General features: G+C 43.8%; 1 long non-coding RNA gene across 4 annotated transcripts in view; it reads left to right on the top strand.

Annotated features, from left to right (window-relative positions):
• The window catches only part of LOC122548094 (uncharacterized), a 28,630-nt gene extending 23,164 nt beyond the window's left edge, over positions 1–5,466 (top strand). For all 4 annotated transcript variants that reach the window (XR_015754785.1, XR_015754786.1, XR_015754784.1 and 1 more), the window contains 3 exons: positions 580–697; positions 1,703–1,894; positions 4,705–5,466. This is a non-coding gene — a long non-coding RNA (uncharacterized LOC122548094). The remainder of the gene's footprint in view (positions 1–579; positions 698–1,702; positions 1,895–4,704) is intronic.
• The last annotated feature ends 534 nt before the right edge of the window (positions 5,467–6,000 follow it).

A 6,000-nucleotide genomic window follows, 5' to 3' on the forward strand; every position in this document is an offset into this window, starting at 1 on the left:
TTCTCATCAGAGGGTCCGTGTGGGGGGAAATAAATAAAATGTTCCAGATTGGGGCAAAAACATCAGTTTGGTTCTGACCAGGCAGGAAACCTGGGAGGTGGGGGAAGGATTCACCAACATCCAGGAGGCTCCGAGTCAGACTCATTGATTTGATTAGATTATATTTCCTCCAGTGTTGAAAAAGGCCCTTCGGCCCAACCAGTACACACCAACCTTCAGAAGAGTAACTCACCCAGACCTATTTCCCTCTGACTAGTGCACCTAACGCTATGGCAATTTTGCATGGCCAATTCACTTGACCTGCGCATATTTGGATTGTTGGAGGAGACCTTTTTTTGGTTCTTAGTCTGCAGGCAGGAGCTAGGAAGCTGATTTCAAACAGAAGAGAGAGTGTGTGAGAATTGGGTGTGGAGGAAAAGGGTGAGGAGATTGGTTTGGATTTCAGTTCATAGAAAAGAGCAATTGTGAGACTGAGATTGAAAGCTTTGGGGGAACAAATGAAACTACAATTTAATACTATCACTGTCTTATGAATTTCCATCTTGTGTTAACGGTGGTGACTTGATTTCTCTGTTGTAGGGTTCTGAAATGGCGAATTTGTGGATGAGAAATTCAAATTGAACTTTACGTTCCGTTATGATAGTCACTTGATCCGTGCCGATCTGAATATCATTGGCCTTTTCATATGGAAGGAAAGGTGTGTATTCTGTCCATGGGCGAATATTTCAAATGTCAGTGTGACTGGAAACATTACTGAGACACAGCCAAGTCCATGTTAGTGTGGTGACTGTGCAGAGAGAGTTCATTTGTTGTTAAAAGTCTGAAGAAACATGGCACATTTCCCAGGAACAATTAAGCTATAGATTTGTTTTGTGTGAGGACAAATTTTTAATTAACCATGCAACCAGAAAGACACAAGGATGCCTGCACCATGGAAAATGCTATGAAAACAGGATTGTCGTAAAGAGGTTAATTATCGATCATGGCTTGTAATCCATTGACGTTGTCACGTCGGTTCCAGTGCCATGGGGAAACACTGGAAATGTGATGAGTGCAGTGTAGGTTTCAGTTATTAACTGGAAAAAGTGCATAAGAAATTTACAAGAATTTTTGGCATGACTCAGGGGTCTAAATTATAGGGAGAGGTTGGACAAGCGAGGATTTTTTTCTTTTTTTGTTCAGAGCAGTGGAAACAGAGGGTGATCTTTTCTGGAAGTATATAAGACCATGAGAGGCTTGGGTAAGGTGAATGCACTCCGTCTCTTTCCCAGGGAATCAAGGAGTGAGGGCATCAGTTTAAGGTCGGAGGAGAAATTGTGAAAGGGAACCTGAGGGTCAACAGTTCTACACAGAGGGTGATATATATATATGGAATGAGATGCCAGTGGAAGTGGTTGAGGTAAAAGGCATTTGGACAAATACATGGATAGTAAAGGGTCAGAAGCAGATGGGTCAAGTGCAAGGAAATGGGGTTAGCGTGGATGGACATTCTGGTCGGCATGGGCCAGTTTGGGCCAAAGGGCATGTCTCTGCTGTAGGACATTGACTCCAAGTATATTTACTATTTCTCACGCTATCTCTCATAGCACCCTGGGATGTATTCCATCCGAGCGTCGAGACTTGTCCACCTTTAGCTCCATTAACTTGCCCAGCTCTAACACTTTCATGATGATGGTTGTTTCTTGTTCCTCACCTTCCTCAGTTTCTTTATCAATTACTGGCATCTTCTTCGTGTTCTTCACTGTGACGACTGACTGCTGTGAAGACTTCCTGAACCCTGCTGGATAGCAATAACTGGGCACAGAATTCTGAGAGGTCTTCTTTGAGTCTTTATTGATGGGACATAGCAGTTACCTGGATAGCGTACATGCAGAACACCTCCAGGCAGCATCAGGTAACTCCCCGCCTGTCCAATGTGCCGCTCCCATTCTTATATCTTTGTGGTTTTTGGTTTTGAATGGATGCTGTGTCTCAATATTATCTCCATGGAACTGGCAGTTAAAAAGTTGAGTTCAGCCCAGCACTGTGTGGTTAAACCACATACCACTCCCCCACGCCCCTGTGGCTCAGTCAGGTATCTGACAGGCACTTCAGTTTCAGTGGGGCTGTCTGTCAGGATTCTGATGTGGAAGAGCCGGTGTTGGAGGGGGGTGCGTAAAGTTAAAAACCACATAACACCAGGTTATAGTCCAACAGGTTTATTTGAAAGTACAAGCTTTTGGAGTGTGCTGTGAGTTTTAACTTGATCAGGATTATCTCTATGGTAACGGTTAAGTGCTTCAACAATTACAGAGGCCATATGTTCCCCACACAACATGTTCCCCTCTAGCAGTGTAAACTGCTATTCTGGCCCTGGGGATAGCTACTAATCGCTTTTCTCCCCCAATCCCATCCAGCTTTCTGTTGATCTTTAAAGTTTTTCTAATCTCCTAGTTTCTCCTTGGTCTTTGCCAATTTGTATGCTTTCAATTTCAATTTGATAGACTCCCTTATTTCCTTAGCCACCCACGGCAGATTACTCCTTTTCCTACAGTCCTTCCGTTTCACTGATATATACTTTGGCTGAGCAGTTTGAAAAAATTCTTTGATATTCCTCCACTGTCTGTCAACTCTCCCACCCTAAAGTCTTTGCTTCAAGTCTACATTAGCCAACTCCTGCCTCATCCTATTGTAGTCTCCTTTGTTTAAGCACTGGATCTTAGGATTTGATTTAATCTTCCCGCTTTCAAACTGTATTCTAAATTCAACCATACTTATCACAAGTCTTTTATCAGATTACGAGGTGAGGCGATGATACCTGGGTGTTTTGGTATTCATTGTCAGAGACCTTGGCTTTATAATAAAGTACAGGATAGATATTCACAACAGAGTATTCTGGACGGTGTGAATGTCCTACACTGTCGAAAACCATAAATCACTGTCGCCCCTCAGTTTACATGATTTGGAGATACCGATGTTGGATTGGGGTGTGCAAAGTTAAAAATCTCAACACCAGGTTATAGTCCCTCAGGTTTAATTGGAAGCGCACTTGATTTCGGAGCGTTGCTCCTTCATCATGATCCAATTAAATCTGTTGGACTAGAATCTGTCGTTGTGTGATTTTTAACTCCCCTCAGTTTAACATTGCAAAATCATTTTCTCCTACATGCGTTTGCACTAAGTTTGGAACACGAATCCATCTGACTATCCTGCATTTTCCGAAAATGTCCTTTGGTGAAGGTGGTGAGTTTTGGATTCAGCTTTCCAGTTATTACCGTAAGAAGATAAGCACTGGGCACAGGAGAGGCAATGCTGCCCTTCGAACCAGCTCCACCATTTGATACCATGATGATTGAGCTCACCTTGGTCTCAGCTGAATTTTCCCATCTGCTCCCTCTCTCACCCTTCAACTCATTGCAAATTTTACATCTGGATCTCTTCAGTAAATTTACTCATTGTCCTGGCATCCACTGCATTTTGAATAGGGAATTCCACAGATTCACAGCACATTGAGATAAGTACGTTCTTCTTCATGAGAATAGAATAGAATCTCTACAGTGCAGAAACAGGGTACTCGACCATGGAGTCCACACCAACCCTATAATGAGCATCGCATTCAGACACACCCATTCCCTGTATTTCCCATGGTTAATGGCTTTACCTGCACAGGCAGGGATACTGTGGGAATTTAGCATGGCCAATCCACTGAATCTGCACATCTTTGGACTGAGAGATGAAACTGGAGCACCCAGAGGAAACCCGCACAAACACGGGGAGAACGTGTAAACTCCACACAGTCGTCTAAGGCTGGAATGAAATCCAGGTCCCTGACGCTGTGAGTCAGCAATGCTAACCATTGAGCCACCTCTGCTTAAAGACCTCTCCTCCTATTAAGCACCACACACCCCAGCTGGCGGAATCTATATTCCTTACATCAGAAAATCAGGTTGTGGAAGCAGATGCCTCAGTAAAACCCAGTGACAGTCCATATATTCTGTGTGTCTGTATGGGGATCATATACACAACACCTTCCAGTCCACACTTTTCATTCACTTACCAGAGACAAGGCTCCAATGGCTTCATGGGGACTACAACTCCCACAATCCCTGAGGCAGGGACCACACGTGTGCGGGGAAACCCCGGCACTGTACATGTACAGAATGTGGGCGGGTTTTGGAGCATGTGCTTTCGGGAAGTATACTTTGCGGAAAGTTTTTCACACTGCGATTGGCTGGAGGAGGAATGCATCTGCTGAAAGTATTGATTATTTGGGGGGTCAACGTGTCACTACACCAATGTCGGACCACTCTCCATCCCCAATTCATTGTAATGGTGGGAATCAACTAATAGGAAGCAAAGAAAGACCTGACCCATTCTCCCAGACTGAAGGTTCCTCTTCTGTCCAGGATCTGCCACCTCCCTTTCTGTTTCCTTTTGTTTCATTCTGCTGTTACATTATTAACTTGCAGCAACTGAAAGGAAAGGAAGTGATCCCAGAAAAGGTGCAGAGTCTAACCAGGGACGGGAAGTGGTGGCATGGATCTGTTTATCAGTTACTCCATGAGAATGGGGAGGGTGTACATTAGGGGGTAGCAGAGTCAGAATGATGGGAGAGAGTAAGTGGGCTGGTTGGTTACAGCTTTTGGGGAAGAAAGGGGAAAATATTCAAGAGCAACTAGAATTGTCTGTTCTGAATTTCTAATCTGTACTTATTCCTTTATACAGGGTGCTAGATGGTGAAGATTTGCAGACTGAAATCTCAAAATCATATGCCGATCGAGATTGAGTTAACCAGCATTTGAAGAACCAAAGATAGAGAATCACTCGGCCAAAATCTTGTAAACTCTCCTCACAGCATTGTCAGTCTCTCTGCACCAAATGGACTGTGAATGGTACAAGACAGCAGCTTACTACCATCTTCTCAAGGGTAACCAGAAATGGGGAATAAATGCTGGCTGAGCCAGTGATGCCCATATCCTGGAAACGATTTATATCTCTAATTGCTGAACCCCGGTTGATGATACTGCAAGATGATGAGGGATGCTGAGTGCATCCTCCAGGAGGCAGCACTATCACATTATCCCCGTCTACACCGACACAGTAATACAGCAACGTCACTGGAACAAAAGGCAGTGTAACCAAAGGAGGACTTAGATATAGTTCTTCGAGATAAAGTCATGAAAGGGGATTGGAACACAGCAGGAACAGGAAGCTGAGCTGGATGGTCAGCTGTTTCCCATTGAGTGGGGGAGCAGGATTGAAAGGCCGAATGGCCGCCTCCTGCTGCTATCTCCCAGGTGTGTATGTAGCCATGGAGCCTGGGTAGGAAGGAGAAGGCAGGGATTCTCCAGGAGATTGCACTTCCACAACAGTTTTCAGTGAGGGATGGTTTGATGGATTTTATTTAATATTTGTCTTTTACATTAAAAAAACAAATTTGCAAACCTTGTGTTAAAGATTATTCCACAATAAATAAAAGTAAAAGAATTGAAACTATGTGAACATAACAGTTCTTAAAATTTCAAGTGCCCTTTAGAACAAAATCATGTCTATTCCCGGACACCATCACTTTCCAGTTACTCAAACTCCAGGGAAATATTCCCTCCCTTTCTGAACCTTTGGTTTGATTTAACTGCTTTTCAGTTCTCATTCTGTGAGGTGTGAAGCGTTCTTTTTCCCCCATTTCTCCTACTCAGAAATGTTATCACACACAGCTGAGCAACCTTCCCACCATCAAAATCATCATTACCCCATTTTGCTTTTGGTTAATAACCCGCAATAACCAATTGAATATTTATAAACAAGGCTCATGACTGGCAAAGCAAACCGTTACAAGTGACAGAGTGAGAAGGGACGAAATCAAAGTAGAGTTGGGGGTGAGGGGGCAGCGACAGAGATAAAGCACTGTATCCCCTGCGGTGCCCACCTCTATCTGAAGGCATCGAGAGCATTGATACACACCACATGCTCCTTCTCCAAGGACACCCTGCTGTGTAGCCTTTATTCTCAATCATAGAATAC

Source organism: Chiloscyllium plagiosum, unplaced genomic scaffold (assembly GCF_037043375.1).
Source record: "Chiloscyllium plagiosum isolate Xiang-an unplaced genomic scaffold, Cpla_swu_hap1 HiC_scaffold_48, whole genome shotgun sequence".
Classification (NCBI taxonomy): domain Eukaryota; kingdom Metazoa; phylum Chordata; class Chondrichthyes; order Orectolobiformes; family Hemiscylliidae; genus Chiloscyllium; species Chiloscyllium plagiosum.